This window comes from Motacilla alba, chromosome 22, assembly GCF_015832195.1.
Source record: "Motacilla alba alba isolate MOTALB_02 chromosome 22, Motacilla_alba_V1.0_pri, whole genome shotgun sequence".
In the NCBI taxonomy this organism is placed as follows: Eukaryota; Metazoa; Chordata; class Aves; order Passeriformes; family Motacillidae; genus Motacilla; species Motacilla alba.
Window position 1 is genome coordinate 3,112,618 of NC_052037.1, and position 17,214 is coordinate 3,129,831.

Sequence of the window (17,214 nt, forward strand, 5' to 3'; positions counted from 1 at the left end):
GGGGAGGGACTTCACGGGTCTATGTTGGTGTTAAAAGGTCAATGATGGCCAATCCCAGCAGGTGGGGAAGAGGAGAAGCAGCCCCACAATAACAAATCCTGCAGGTAACAGCGGCGTTGGTTCAGGTAGGAAATTGTAATTCTGGACATTGGAATTCCTGCTGGCCGCAGCCTCTCCTCTCCTTCCCCCTCACCTCCCTGCCTGCTCCTGCTGCCCGGGTGAGGCTGAGCTGCTTGGCTGGACACATGAAAGCTTCATTTGCATGCCCGCAGCAGCTGGAGTGGAATTAATATTGGGCTCATTATCTCCGCTTAGGATGGAGGAGCCCCGAGTTTGCGGCGCATACTGATGCAAGACAGAGAGGGGGGAAAGGCAGAGAAAAGCTGCTGTGTTCGCATGGCAAAGAGCTGAGGAAATCCCAGGAAGGAAGGAGTTAACCTGGAGTAATCCCCTGGAAGTGAATGGCACCTAATGCCATTTATTAAAGGAAGGTGCTGGAGCACACAGCCCGTGCCACGGTGCTTTTAATTAAAAGGTGGAAGGAAAGTGAAATCATTTATCCAAATCACCCTGCTTCAAGTTAGGGCCTAGTTTTGAAATATCAGTTTCCATACATCCCCAGCCTGGGCATGAGCAATTCCAAGATTTAAAAATTCAAGAGACTATTAAAAAAAGGGATTTATTGGCTGCTGCTGTTTAATGAGGCAGCAGGATTCACCCAGGTCAGCTGTGACAAAGCTCACAGAGCCACACAGAGCCAGCTCACCGTCCTGGGGCAGGCCTTTAATGGCAGCAGGGAGTTTGGATATCCAGGAAATGATGGAAAATCAGGAAAATTCCCCACAAAGTCAGGAGGGGATTCCTGTGCCCTGCTCAGGTGAGACCCCACCTGCAGAGCTGCCCCAGCACAGGGAGGAGCTGGAGCTGCTGGAGAGCCCAGAGGAGGCACCAGGATGGTCGAAGGGATGGAGCAGCTCTGCTGGGAGAAAAGGCTGGGAAAATTGGTATTCTTCTGATGCCTGAGGATTTGAGCTTTTCTATTTTCTGTCTATTTGTAATCCTGCAGTTCTTTAGTGCATAACTCTGAACTCCACACTCAGTGGGAGCTGCTGCTCCCCCATTTGGGGCAGACACAACAATTCTTCTCCAGGCCTGGCAGCCAAGGACACCTCCCTGCCTCAGGGCCCAGAGATGGGAACAAAAGGGAGTTGGGGGCAGCAAACTTGGGGTCAATGAGTTCATGACCTGAAGCTGTAATTAGATTAACCCCAATATGCAAATGAACCCAACTTACAAAAGTGTGAAAACCTGTGAGTCCATTTTTGGGTGTAGCCCCTGGGGGGCTTTGTCTGCCCTAAATGCCCCGGAAGGCCCTTCAATAAATAAAATGCTTTTTATTCTCTTAATTTGGTCTGACTGTGTTTTTAGGTAGTCCCAAAAGGCATCAGTTCAGCCTGGAGAAGAAAAGCTTCAGGTGACCAAACTGTGACCTCCCAAGGAGACAGGAAAGATGGAGAGAGACTTTGGACAGGGGTCTGGAGGGACAGGACACAGGGAAGGGCTTCAAACTACAAGAGGGCAGGGTTAAATGGGATATTGGAATGGAATTCCTGGCTGGGAGGGTGGTGAGGGGCTGGGATGGAATTCCCAGAGCAGCTGAAGCTGCCCCTGAATCCCTGGAAGTGCCCAAGGCCAGGCTGGAGCCCCCTGGGACAGTGGAAGGATGGAGGAGGGTCTTTCCAGCCCTTTCCAGCCCAATCCAATCTGGAATTTTCTGATGACAGCCAGGAGGGGAGACCTTTGCTCACAGATCCCCCAAGCCAGTCCCTCCCTGACTCCCATGGGTCCAGCCCAATCCCATCAGCATGCTGAGAAACGTGGAGCAAACCAGGATTTAAATCTGGCTTCACAATGGAGAACCGCACCAATTGTTTAATGATTGATGAGGGAAATGTCAGGTGAATTATTTGCCAAATGATACTGGTCCATCTGTTGCAGAATTTTTGCGTGTAATGACAGAAAGAAATTAATTATGTCTCCTTCAGAGATAGGAACATTCCAAATTGTGAATTTCTTCATAAACAAGTCCAGCATGGTTATCTCCATCATCCAAGTGCAAAAACGGGAGTGTCAGTGGAAGGGGAGTCACAAGGCTGGACTTCAGGGAGGTGAGGAGCCTAAATCCACACTAAGTGCTCCAGGGGTGACCCAAAACTCACAGAGGCACCTTCCTGCCTCCAGGTGATTGCCCCTGAGATTCAGGGGTGGGAGTGCCCCCAAGTTCCCTGGCAGGACCAGCAGAATCCAGGACTGGGTGTGCCCTCCCTCCCACCTCCACAGCTCTGCCTTGGCCACTGATTTTTCATGCAACTCCAGTGGCCTCAATTCCCAATTCCACTGGTGTGTTACATCAAAGGCAGGTGGATTTAACACCATTCAGATTTCAGGAACATTGGAACTGCAGCATTTAATATTTTTTGCCTCAAAGTTAACTCCTTGCTCACCCCCATCTCCTTTGAGAGGATACCAAGCACACGGAGTTTTTCACTACATTTCACAGCACGTTACCCAAACATATGGATCTTCCAAGCCCTTCATCTATTGGGATTTCTCAAACTATGAATGTTTTGACATTAGGAAAAGAAAAAAAAATCTTGCAACAGGAGGAGCATCCCTGTGGCACAGGGTGTCACACTCTGGATGGTGCCACATATTGACAGTAACTGAGAGGTGCCAAGAGGTAAAATATCAACATTTAACCTCTTTTTGGTTTAGTTTGGGAATGACAATTTCATCCTGAGCCAATTCCGCCCTGATTTTCAGTTCAAACCACATTTTACCCTGATGTTTCACACAGGGAGGGATCTCCTCATCTCTGTGCTACACTTGGGTTCAGAGATCTTTATATTCAGGTTCCTCCAGGCCGTCTCAGTGAAATTTCTTCGCTGTATTTCACATTTCTACACAAATAAAACCCCCAAAGCAACAACTTGACCTATTATAACCCAACTCCACTCACTCCTCATTTTTAATTCATCTTTCTCCTTTGACTCCAGAAGACAATCCTTCTTTACAGGCCATGAAAAATTCAGGAGATGCAGAAAGGGAGATTGAGAGCAGCCCAGTAAAGAACCATTTGGCAAAGGCAGGGTTTACGCCAGGATTGAGGATGTCACCGGGCAGGTCGACAAATGCTAAGTCAGGCGAGAGTAAATCACTGGAGGGAGAAGATTTCAGACCTGTAAATCTGATGATTTGCAGCTCCTGGGAGGGGGCAGGGGCAGCTCGAGCTCCAGGTGTTGGGAAAAGCTGGGAATTGCTGAGGTGGGAGCAAATGAACCTGATCATCCCAACCTCTGCCAGCCCTCCTGTGGGTGCTCTGTGGAAAAAAAGTGCTCTAAACCAGCTGCAAGCTGGGCCCTCTAAGCCTGCTCAGAGGCTTAAGGCTAAGAATGCTTTGGGTTTTGATTAAGCCTGTCCCAAAAACCTTTCCAAAAAATGATGGAACTAATGAACATGTAGAAAAACGTAGAAATTTGTTTCCGGTTGTACAGGCATGGCCAGAAGGCTCTGGGTTTATTCTGAACCCAGACAAAAAATGTCAGATGAATTAATGCGGCTATTAAGATCAGATGAAATCAATCTCACGGACTGAGGATGAAGAGGTCAGAAAAAGCGTGATTCAAGAATGTGTGGAAGGAAAGGTCAGGAAGTTTTAGCAGGAGTAAAGCTGAGCTCTTAAACCCTCAGACTAAACATCAGAGCTGGTCCTGCTGAGGCAGCCCCTTACCAGCACACTCCGCAATGCCCAAACACACATTTAGCTAAAAGGGGAAAGCACAGCCACTGAGGAGAGCCACAGCACCACAGGAGCTGTCTGCAGGCACCATCTGCCACCCAGCTCCTGCCACAAACCCATCTGCTCCTCCCGTCCCCGTCCCCAGCCTGGGCTGGCACACAGCACACAGGGCAAGGGACGTGTCTGCTGCCTTGGGTCAGGAGAGGCTGTCCTGGAAAGCAAAGATCTCCAGCTGGGAAATGCCTGGGACAGGTGTGGGGCAGGCAAGCTGCAGAAATTCAAGCAATATTTCTGTGCAGTTGGGATTCAGGGATGTAGGGATTTGGGTGATGTTGCCAGCCTGTTGTATTTGTGGGGTGCCCTGTGGCAGGAAGGAATGATGAATCTGACTCCATGTTCTCAGAAGGCTGATTTATTATTTTATGATCTATATTATATCAAAGAATGCTGTACTAAAACTATACTAAAGAGTAGAAAAAGGATGCAGACAGAAGGCTAAAAGATGATAATGAAAACTCTTGACTCCTTCCAGAGTCTGACACAGCCTGGCAGTGATTGGCCAAAGAGTGAAAACAACTCACATGAAACCAATGAAACAATCACCTGTGGGTAAACAATCCCCAACCACATTCCACAGCAGCAAAACACAGGAGAAGCAAATCAGATAACATTGTTTTCCTTTTTCTCTGAGGCTTCTCAGCTCCCCAGGAGAAGGGATTTTTCCAGAAAATGTGAATGCCACACCAGCCTTGGTGCACAGAGGAGGATTTGGGCTTGGTTTTGTTTCCTCTGTTGAGTGGAGAAAGTGATGAGGAAGGAAAGGAGGGAAAGAGAGGAAGAGCAGCAAGGCAGGAGGTGAGGGAGGGAAGAGCGGCACTGTCTGGTCCTGAAATATTGAATCCAGGAGATGTAGCAGCGCTGACAAAATCCTGCTTTTGTCAACTTAGCTCACATCATCTGAGCAGCTCGAGGAGCGGTGCCAGCACAGAAAGTTTGGCTGGCATATGCTGAGGTTCTACAGGGAGGAGCTGCCAGCAAGGCTTTGCAGAAATAATTACAAAAGCAAAGAACGAGGCTGTGCTGCCCTTCAGCTCCTTCAGGCAGGGCTCACATATGTTCTCCCCGCTCCCTTCCCCGTCACCTCCAAACACGGTCCTGCAGCCAGGCAAGAGGATGAGGAGAAGCTGAAAAATTCGGTGCTTCCATCTGATTTCTGGGGGCAGGTGGAATTTAGCAGCGATGCCCAGGGATTGCAGAGCACTGAGAGAACCTCAGGCACCTCCAGTCTCCAGCAGCAGCACAGCATCACTAAAGCCCTTTCCAGGTGAGTAACTTGAGGTGGAAATCTGGTTCCTTCCACCACCCTTGTCCTCAGAGCAAGGCAGGGGCACATGGGACAGTCCCCTCCTTAATAATACCCAAATTATTGCCTCTTTCCTATTGGAATAATTATATTTTGAGATATATTTAATAATACATAACCCTCAAAACCAAGATAGGATGATTGCCTCATTCTTACCCATTTTTTCCCCCAGCAATCACACAGATCTGTGTGTCAGTGCAGGGCATTCCAGCAGCTGGAGGAGCTGCTGAATGTGAGAGGTGCTGCATGTAAAGCAAACCCCGTCTGATTTTCAGAGCGGGGCACGGGGAGCAGACGAGCAGAGCTCTTTGTTTGTGAACTAATCCTGTTGCTGGTAATAGGATTAGCAGCAAGAACAGATGCAGAGCAGCTCCTGGTGTCTCTCCCAGCCCCAGAGCTGTTCCTGTGCAGGGCCAAGCAGGTGAATGGATGTCTGCAGGTACCTGCAGCACACAGGAGCTCCCTGCTTGCAGTGCCCACCCTGCTCCCAGCACATTTCCAGCACCCAGGACAGCGTGGGGGCATTGTCACCTGAGCACAAGACTGAAATGTTCCATAAGAAATGCTGCTTTTTGTGAGAAAGGAGGCATATTGTTAAGGTATTTTTGGCCTGTCGTGCTGGAGATAGTGACAGCTCTGCAGGCTGCTTCAACCTGCAGCCAGGCACGTTTCCATTAGTGCAGGTTTAACTACAGCACCTCTGCACTCTGCTCCCCAAAACCCACCTGCTCCAGAGGGGTGTGCCCACCAGCAGCACCCCCAAATACATTTCCAGGAGCCCACAGTCATCCAGCACAGAAATCACGAGTTTCAGAGATCTGTTTTTGCACCCTGGCTGCAGCCTGCTCCCCAAAACCTGCTCCAGGGGGGGCATGCCCACCATCAGCGCTCCCAAATACATTTTCATGAACTCAAAGCCACCAAGAACGGAAATCACAAGTTTCAGAGATCTGTTTTTGCACCCTGGCTGCAGCCTGCTCCCCAAAACCTGCTCCAGGGGGGTGTGCCCACCATCAGCACTCCCAAATACATTTCCAGGAACCCACAGCCATCCAGCACATAAATCACGAGTTTCAGAGATCTGTTTTCACCTCCTGCACAGCCACACGAGTGGAGACCTGCCCACCTCTCTCCCTACAAAGCCCCACTCCTCTGCTATTGATTTAATCACCTTTTAATTACCTGACACCCGGCCTGTCTGAGTGCAGACACAGGGCTTGAATCAGGAAACGTGGCATCAGGAAAAAACCATAAATTTTCATGCACAGAGCAGAAATTTGGGTTTCTAACTCAGCATTTAGGAGTGGTTACAATCAGAATTCCGAAAGTGCTCAGCCCGTTGCCCTGATTTCTTAAGTTTTTCTAAACCTTCTGATGTTTACATTCTTGTAACGAACTTTCCCACACCCTTGCTGTAAATAACGCATTGTTTTAAATTCTTTTATGGACGAGGAAAAGTTTGATGGACTGTTGGTCTGTCCAGTGTCATTGCAGAGGTGGCACTGTCACCCTCCAACCCACCGTCACTTTTGGAAATCTATAAATGTTGGAGTCAGGAAATAAACGTTCCTTTTTTTCTTCACCTTGAGAGCAGCAGCGAGCATGTCGTTCATTTCGTGTCCTGTGGTGACACTCAGCAAACCCCAAACTCCATCAGCACCTGGAAGACGAGGCCATGCATTCCAGCCTTCCCGTGGGAAGTTTTATTTTTCCATTTTCCTCACCCAAACTGCAGCTCCGAGTCCAGGCACTGCCTGTGGGGAAGGTGTGGAGGGACAGAGCTGATCCCCCTCCTCTCCTGCCGCTGCCTCAGCCTCCAAAGATGGATTTATTGCCTCTTATTTCCGATTTTCCAACTCTCTGGAGCTGCTCAGATGGAGCCAGCAAGGCCTGACACGCCTCAAATTCACCCACAACCCAAAGCGAGGAGCGCAGAACGCACCACGGGGAATTTCCATTTGTGAAACTCCGGCACAGCCGGGTCACTCCCCTCCTGCGGAGCCCTCTTTAAAATCCCAACCATTTTGTTTAAAAGCTCCAGCTTGGTGGGGAGTTGGCTTCTTCTGCGCCGGGATTCTTTGATTCAGAGCTCTGTTATTCTCTGGAGGGATGCCACACGTGTTCATTTTTCAGTCATTAATTCCTGCTAACAGTTCAATCTCTGCAAGATCAAAGGTAGTTTTGCTATTTAGGTCAGCCATATTATTTTTTTTCCCCAAATGAACCAAATGAAAAGTTAATGTGCAGGGCCATTTAAAAATAATAATTTAAAAAATATAAATTAAGGATGTTTGCATGCTCTGTAAGGAAAAAATGAGTAAATAATTATATATATTATATATAATAAATATAACAATAATATATAAAATATATATTATTATATATAATATAATATAATATAATATAATATAATATAATATAATATAATATAATATAATATAATATAATATTATATTATATTATATTATATTATATTATATTATATTATATTATATTATTATATATTATATTATATATATTATATATTTATTATATTTAAATATAATAATTTATAGTTAAATATAATATAGAAAAGGGAATTCCTATATGTTTAAATATATAGGAATTAAATATATATATAATTTAAATAGATATATTTATATATATTAATATATTTTAAATATATATATAATTTAAATATATGTTTATGTTTATGTTTATTTATTTATAATAATATTAAATTATATTTATTAGAAACTGTGTTGGAGTAAGAAGAATCCCAAGAAGGCACAACAGGAAAGCAAATTAGAGGGGGAATGGCTTCCCAGTGCCAGAAGGCAGGGACGGATGGGATTTTGGGAAGGAATTCCTGGGGCTGGGATGGAATTCCAGAGGAGCTGAGGCTGCCCTGGATCCCTGGAAGTGCCCAAGGCCAGGCTGGAGAAGCCTGGGACAGGGGGAGGTGTCCCTGCCAGGGCAGGGGTGGCACTGGATGAGCTTTGAGGTCCCTCCCAACCCAAACCAGTCCATGATTCCATGAAATCCATGAATATTCCTACTTCCCTTCTGCCCCCGGAGCCCCCAAAGCCAGGTTCCACCAGGCTCCCCTTCGGTGTTTTCCCATTTGAAGGCCAGTCCTCGTCAATATGCATCAAACTCAACTTTTAACCACAGCTTTTCTTTAATATTTCACGAGCAGCAGATTTACAAATTATTCCATGGAAGTTCTGCTGGATGGGCTTTCTGATGTTGTAATGCTGTCAATTTATCATCTTGTAAAATTAATTAAAGGGAGCTCAATGCTATGGACTTTTTAAGGAAAAAAATTAACCAAACCAGGCGTGCATTTTCCCAGGGATTTCACATTCTGTGTCTATATCTCCAAAAAAATGGGAATATGGGGGATGGATATGGATGAGGGGATTGGACTGGGGGGATCTGCAGGGTCCCTTCCAAGCCAAACTGTTTCATGATTTTATTAAAAGGGAAGGGAAGGGAAGGGAAGGGAAGGGAAGGGAAGGGAAGGGAAGGGAAGGGAAGGGAAGGGAAGGGAAGGGAAGGGAAGGGAAGGGAAGGGAAGGGAAGGGAAGGGAAGGGAAGGGAAGGGAAGGGAAGGGAAGGGAAGGGAAGGGAAGGGAAGAGAGGAGAAGAGAGAGAAGAGAAGAGAAGAGAAGAGAAGAGAAGAGAGAAGAAGAGAAGAGAAGAGAAGAGAAGAGAAGAGAAGAGAAGAGAAGAGAAGAGAAGAGAAGAGAAGAGAAGAGAAGAGAAGAGAAGAGAAGAGAAGAGAAGAGAAGAGAAGAGAAGAGCCCTGACAAGGCCGGGCTGCTGCAGCTTTAAGGGCTTTGGCACCGAGGCAGAGCTGAGGCTGCTGAGCCAAATCTCACACAAGCTCCTTTTATTCCGTGTGCTGCTGGCTGAGGGGGGAAGGAGACCAACTGTGGCAGAAACAACGTGTGACATGAACACAAAACAAATGCCTGAATTTCAACTAAATTCCCCAAATTCACGGAACTTCAGCGCAGAACGTGGAGAGGGGAAAGCGAGGGACAAGAAGGGTTTGTGTGCCCCACAGGCAGAGAAAGGAGCTGAAAGAGAGGGCTCCAGGGAATTCTGCTGGGGAACCCAGTCCAGAGCTCACTTCCATAAATGTGCACCCGGAGTAAATCCCTTGCCGGGTGTGAAAAATGCGTATTTTACGATTGGCTTTCTGCAAATATTAAAATGAATATTCTATGTGTTATGTTAGAAAGTGATGCTGTATTAATTCTCTTAAGTAGGGTGTTAAATACAGTTTCAGGTTATAACATAATGTTAGAATAGAAACTATGCTTTGTAAGATACTTTTTTAAAGAGATAGCAGCCACGGGACACCTCAATCTTTCAGAGAAAGAGAATGTCTTGCTCTCTTATCGAGTTCTTCCCACCTCCGTCAGGATTCAGAGGAAGAAGCTGACACTGCCCAGGCAGAATCCTTTGTTGGAATGGAATTGATGCATCATGGGTGAGGTGTGTGAATGTGCAACAGGCTGTTGCTTTTAAGGGTTAATCCTCTGTGAACGTGGGTCCTTTTTCGGGCTTATTTTGCCCAGAAAAGGCACCTGGACTGTCAGTAACTCTTTGTTCTTATTGTCTCGTATTGTCCTAATCTCAATTGTCCAAATTTTTATGACTCTAATTACATTACTATTTTTCTAACCATTTTATTACTATTAAACTTTGAAACTTTAAAAACAACAAGTGACTGGCGTTTTTCACACAGGGGAATTGAGAGACCCAAAGGAACAAACGGCCCAGTCACAATGGAGGTGGCAACAAATCATGCAAATCCCTGTTTTAACCCCAAAAAGGGGCTGAAGATTATCGAATTCTCTGAGTGTTGCCAGCATTTATGTGCTTAATTTATTTAAAAATTCCAGCTGGGTTACTACAGATCCTTTGGCACGTGCTGGGGTGTAAAACACCACTCACAGATGATCACAGCTAAAAGCCTTATCAATAATTGATGGACTCAAAGGAATAGAAAAGATTCCACGGCTCCATTGCCTTTCCTCAGCCTGTTTTACCCACACGGGATGGACTTGGCTGTGACCAGGTCACATCAGCCTCACCAGGATTTGTTTAGGTTGGAAAAGACCATTAAAACCATTGAATTTTTTTTTTTTTTCAAAAATATGGCAAAAATTCTGACAAGGCACAGTGTGAGAAAAGCTCACCTCACAGCCCAGAACCCCATGAATGTTGTGTTCTGAAAATCACCCAAACACGGGGCTTAGGTCAACCTGAAGTGGAGCAAAATGTGCTTCCCTGACCCCATTTGCACTTTATAACACTTTATAAAATACATTTTATCAAACACAAAAGAATTCGGAAGTGACGCCGTTTCAATGGCAGATCAACCTTTCCTCTCGCTTATCTTCCTCAAACGCAGATTTTAAGATAAAACCTCTCAGGGTATTCAGAACAGCTGGAAAAGGTATTGGCATGGTGTCAGAGAAATGAAAAGTACATTTCTGTAATCTCTGAAGCCGCTGATCATTACAGACTTGTCATCTTATTACAAACCCAAATCAATGCTGGGGTGGTTTTTTTTTTTTTTTTTGCTTTTACAGCATAATCTGTGCTGAAGAAGAATTCCACTGATTGCTTTGTCAATGCCCGATATGGAACCAGACAGGGATTTTCACAGGAATCAGCTCCCCCTTTCCCCCTCCAAAATCTTTCAGACCCCCAGATCTGGTATTTAATTCTTTGTCTCCAGACTCCCTGGCTGGCAAGGACGAGCTCAGGAATAAAAGTGATTTTTTGGTTTGATATAAAACAAACAGGACTCTTTCTATGGATTTCTTTCTATGGATTTCTAAGACAGGCTGTATTTTCAGCTTTGAGAAATTAGCTCCATCACACTCCGTTCTACGAGATACATGAGTAGAGAAATGTTTGAAGTGCTACGTATAAAAAATCCTCTTGCCTCTGGAGAAATGTCCTTCAGTACAAACCTGGGTCAGACCTTAAACTTGAGGCCTCTGGAATAGATCACCAAGTGCAGCGCTGTCAGTAAAAATCAATGAAACTCAGCAAAGCCCTCAAAATTCACAGCCACAGCCACAGCACTTCCATCAAGCCTTCCAGGAATACCTGTGTGAGAAGGGAGAGGAGCACCAGGAATTCTCAGGGATGCCACTTGTTAAAAAAAAATGTGGAGAAGAGACATGAGGAGATACCCAGAGGCCAAAAAAGCGAGAATAAATAACATCACATCATTCCACAATGATTTAGGTCTTCCCTCGGGTGATACTGGAGCCCATCATCTTCCCTCAGTCCTGTGCACATCCATGGCTTATCTCCCCTGGCAGAGGATCAGGAGCTGCTCAGTTTGGAATCCAAGCTGTGAGAAATGATACTCACCTCCAAAAACTTGTTAAAGGTTTATTGAAACCTTCTCAAAAATACAACAGAAAACCGAATAAAGAAAATATTACGGAGCTAAGGGATTTTTTTCCCACCATGTGCTCCTGCACACAATGGAGGTTTTGCCTTTTAACCCTTTAACCCCTCCCAAAGCTCTGTCCATTGACTCCTTCCCTGTCCAGTGGTGGCGGTCACTTAATTAAATCTTGATTGCAGGTCAGCTGTTGCCATGGTAATGAGCCAACCCTCCCAAATGTCCCAAACCCAGGCCACCCCCTGATAGCAACAGAAGGGGAATAAAACACAACCATAAATCTACAAAACTCATCTTAACATATCCATAATATTTGCCTTTTAATTGTGAGAGTCAACCATCACATTACTCATCAACCACAAAGCTGATTTATATTTCAATTCCCAACTGATAAATGAAAAAAAAAAAATCTAGCAAAAATCACCTGCTCGTGTTCTAGAGGTCAGATCCTGCACTTGGAAAGGCCAGCAAAAGGGAAAAGCCTCCAGTTTTCCATCCTGATGTTGGAAGGAGCAGCAGTGACCTTCTGCAACGATTCCCATCCGAGCAGAATCCTTCTGCAGGCACGAGACCCCCGGGGTTGACATAAATACAGCAGTCAGAAAGGATCATAATTATTGCTGGCTTTTAATGATTTTAATAAGCTGGGAGAATGAAAGGCAGGTTAACCATTCATCTGTACCTGACAGATTTCATTAAAAGCTCGGAGCCTCTCCGAGCTGAAAGGTCTCATTTGACACATTTTGTCTGCAGGTCAGAACTCAGCCCTTCCATCTTTCCAGCTGCAATCACGTTGCATTTGCAGGATCTCTGCTCTCCATAACAAAGGAAGGTTTTAAGAGGCAAACACTGCCTGACAAATGAGCTTTAAACCAGGCATTATCCCTGTGGCATCGCTGAGTTATTTGTTTCTCTCACTTTGGCATCAACTGCTCCAGCTGCACTGCTGGGGACGGGGAGGGTCCAAAGGGAGGGAAAAGAAATCCATAAATAAAAATAATCATTCTTCCACAATGAAACCATCGCCCTTTTTTGTTGTATTGATAAAGCAGGGCAATATAGAGTGATGCAATAAATATCCTTTATCATTAAAAAAACCCCTGAGATGAACCACACCCAAAACCCCAAACCAAGCCCTCCCTCCCCAGTGACCCGACTCCCAACTCGTTCCTAGCAATATCATGGGAATCAGATTCCAGGGAATGGTTTGGGTCACAAGGAGCCTTAAAGCTCATGTAATTCCAGCCACGGCAGGGACGTTATCCACAACCCCAGGGTGCTCCAAACCCCATCCAGCCTGGTGCTGGGCACTTCCAGGGATCCAGGGGCAGCGGAAAATTGGGCCCATAAAAGGCTCATCCATGAGGAATTCTGGCCAGAGACCAGAGCAGGAGGTTCTGAAGGGTGTGCTCACAATTCGAAAGGTCCCCAAGGGGTGACCTCATGTGCCCCCAGCACTGGAATTGCAACTGGGGGCCCAGGAATGCATTCCAGGACTTTGGTAAATCACTTCCCTACCCTATTCCATGATCTCCTTCTCTCCCTCAGCCATTCCAAGCGCAGGGAGTTTGCTGGCAGAGCTCTTTGTTAATGTTGACTGAGGCAAGGCATTCCAGCTTCAGCAGGGAAGAACATGATGGGCTCCAGGAAAGGGAACACAGATACTGTGAAGGCTTTATTCACCACCAGCAGAAGGTTTTGTTGAGAGGCTCTCTCAGACCTCCCAGTGGCTCCTTTTCCTTCCAGGAACCCTGCCACAATCCAGGCAGGATTTTTCCCTTCCTCAACTGGAATGGCAGAAGAATTCCATGAGGGAAAGCAGCAGCCAAATGCAGATAATGGCAGGGAATGAGCACCGGAGGAAGGGGATTAGCTGTGCTGAGTTAATAGGATCAGCCATCACCTCCCAGGGAATGTGGGCAAACCCCCTCTCCTGCCTCCCCTCCCAAGGCAGCCCCATCCAGCCATACCCTTGGCATCTCCTCAGAATAAATGTGCCCATTTCAGGCTTCTAGGAAATAATGACTTGCACTAATTACTCTAATGAGGATTCTACTTTGACTTCCCTCTTGCTGGATTTCTTTTCTCTTCCACATAAAGCCGTGCCGTTGGAAGAGCTGAGTTTAATGAGTTTCATGGTGTCAGTCCAGTTTCTCTTGGAGCAACCTCCACAAGCACCAACCCAATCACACTAATTAGGCCCCTCGTTGCCACTGTCTGCAGTAAAGCCAAGGACAGGAGGGATATTAACCCACCTCCTTTATGAGAGCAATCTCAGAGCCATCCCCACAGATTTAAACAGAATTACACTTGCAGAGGGCCAGGGAGAAAAAAAATGCACTGAGAGTCCTCACCTCAGGTTGAGGACAAATCAAATATTCGGAGGTTTGATGCATCCCTGCCCAATGCAATTACAGCTCTGGTGAAGGTCGTTATATTGATCTGAGGCAGGGGAGAACAGGGGGAGATGTTCCCGCCCTGCTCAGACAAAACTTTGGAGGAAAATCTCCCAAGCAATGTGGCAGGGAACCTGAGAGATCAGAAAGGATTGTTTGTTTTTTAAATCAGAGAGGAGAAAGTTTCTGTGGTCTCCAAGAGTGAATTTTCTCCAAGAGCAGAGGGATGGGGCAGGAATAAATCAGCTTGGCTGGGTGGGAGTGTGGGGCTGTTGAAGACATTCCCACTTGTCTTTCTTGCTTCCTCACGCTGGTCCCAGGCCAGGAATGCTCAGGAAAGGAAGGAGGGAGCACAGAGCTTGATTAATGTCTAAATTATCAGCAGGGATCTCGGGCAGAGATCAAGATGTGACCTTACCTGGTTTCAGCCACCCACAAATAAACACCGTGGACAGAAAAAGTGAGGACAGCTCCAAGTTCAAACCTCGCTGCTGTAAATTATTCCGGACTGGGCTGCCAAACCCAAAATAAAGCTCTGAGATCAGCAGCCCCTTCTGGAAGTGTCACCCCTCACTCCTCAGCTGCCCTGAGCGTGGCAGGGAAGCTGGAATCAATAGGACAATGACAGAGAGTCTTTGCACCCTTTGTGACATCCCCTTTGCCTGAGCACTCCAAAAGACATCCCGAGAGTTCCCTAACGCCACTGCCATTTTTGCTGGTGCTTTTACAATAACATTTAGGAAATGAACCTCAAGGGTGATATTGTGATTTTTAATCCTGTTTTTAAAGAATACTGGCTCTTAAAAGGTCATAAAATTTGGAAAACATACAAGAGGAGAGTTCCATGAGGAACGGGAGGGATCTTGGAGGATGAACCGAAGGCAGACACGTGCATTTGCATTAATTAACAGCCAGCTGGTGATCATCTTGTCTCTATTTTTTAAACACGTCAGAAAGTGCCAGCAAACAGAGGGACAGGAAAGAGCTGAGCCGCACCACAGCCACGTTCTGCCCTTGCTCTTCAGGCTCTCCTGGAGTCCACAGAAGCTCTGAGCAAGGAGCACATCCCTGCTGCAAACACCCAATGTGAAAAACGCCGGTCACTTGTTTTGAAAGTTTTAAAAGTTTAATAGGAATAAAGTGGTTAGAAAAATAGCAATACAATTAGAGTAATAAAAATTTGAACAATTGAGATTAGGATAATACAAGACAAAAAGAACAAAGAGTTACTGACAGTCCGGGTGCCTTTTCTGGGCAAAATAAGCCCGAAAAAGGACCCACGTTCACAGAGGATTAACCCTTAAAAGCAACAGCCTGTTGCATATTCACACACCTCACCCATGATGCATCAATTCCATTCCAACAAAGGATTCTGTCTGGGCAGTGTCAGCTTCTTCCTCTGAATCCTGACGGCGTCTGCAGGGTTGAGTGAGGTGGGAAGAATTTTGTTTCTCCTGATAATGGAGCAATAAATTCTCTTTCTCTGAATGATTTTCTTGTCCCGTGGCTGCTATCTGAGTATCTCATTCCTTTCTTTACAGAAATATCCCACATACAGTTTCTATTTTAACATTATGTTATAACCTAAAACTATATTTAACACACTACCTAAGAGACTTAATACAGCATAACTTTCTAACACGACATATATAATATTCATCCTAATATTTGCAAAAAGCCAGTCATAAAATACACATTTTTCACACCCAACAACCCAGCAGGAATCCCACAGGGACATCCTAGAGCTGTTTTCTCCCGGAGTACAGAGTGGCTGTGAATTGAGGTGCAGCAGAACTCGGGCCAAAGGGTGCAAAATCTCAGGTGCTGCTCTGACACAAATCCCCCTGAAGCCAAGAAGGATTTTTGGAACAAGGAAAGGAAGGTGAAGCAGGGACTGCCAGGAAGAGCAGAGCAGAGAGTGGTGATGCAACAGCAGAGGTTGGTCAGGGTTAGAATCAACAAGAAAACGCCCTGCTCAAGGATATTTGCATTTTTGGTCAGATGTATTTTGAGTCTTCCTTTGAAAAAGTAGATTAAACTCAGGACTTCTTTGTCTATCAAGGAACTGGGGGAAAACCCCCTTGGAATGTGAGCATCCACCTCGGTTTACCCTGCTGAAAATCTACCAGTTCTCAATCTCCTTTCAGCAGGTTTAGCTGGATTTAGATGGCCGGAGGAAGAAAAGGGTGCAATGGGCACGGGAGGAATGGAGAGAAAGGGAAATCTTTAAATTGCCATGGATGATCAGAGGAAGGAAAGCACAGGCTGCTGCCCCCGGGCAGGATTTGTTACAAATCCGCGTCGGGAGCAGCTGCATCCTCTGGGGATTGGCAGGGAGAGAGGAGCCCTTCACCCTTTGGGGTCTGGTTCAAAGCGGGGCCACGGGTGGATTTAAGCAATCACAGGGACAGGCTGGAAACTGATTTTCCCTCCTAATCTCCAAGCACCCAGGGATCTGCTCCTGGCTGCACGGGGAGCTCCCCCTCCTGTCCTGCTCCTGGGATGTTCGCAGGATATTCCCTCACTCCCTGAAACAGAACCTGGCATCTCGGCCCTCGTGCTGAACCACTGTTTAATTGTTTTTGTGGTATTTCCGTCGGCAAAAAAAATTCCAGTTACTCTGGAATCTGCCACACAAGGCTGAACCAAGAACAAGACAAAACCTGCTCACTCCAATGGATGGATTTTTCCATAAGCTCCAGGAATTTTCATGGATTTGGCGCCATTCCTCAGCCATTCCCCCTGATTTGGAGCCATTATTGCCCCAAACCCCACAAAACCGCCCCAAAATCCTGTGAAAAAATGAGAATTTTGGGATTTTTTCCCTGGACCTGTGCATGGCCTGCATCCTGAACAGCAATTCCAAGAATTTCCATGGATTTGGGGCCATTCCTAAATGATTTATCCCCAATTTGGTCTGTTTTCACCCCATTTTTACCCCAAACCCCACGAAACCACCCCAAAAATCCCGGAAAAAATTATTATGAAAGTTTTTTTTTGTGTGAAACTGGTTCAATTCTGCTCCTTTCCACCCCTCACGCTACTTCACAGGAAACTCTGATTATTCACTATCGTTTGGGACAGGAGCTGTTTCAAAATCCCAGTTTCCAATGGAACAGATCTCCTCAAGTCAGTGGGGAGACAAAGTAAGGAGTGATCCCTTTCTGATCCCAGCTGTCCCTGTGCTGTTTTTCATGGGCAGAGCAACGCCCTGAGAATTCATGAGACAGATTTT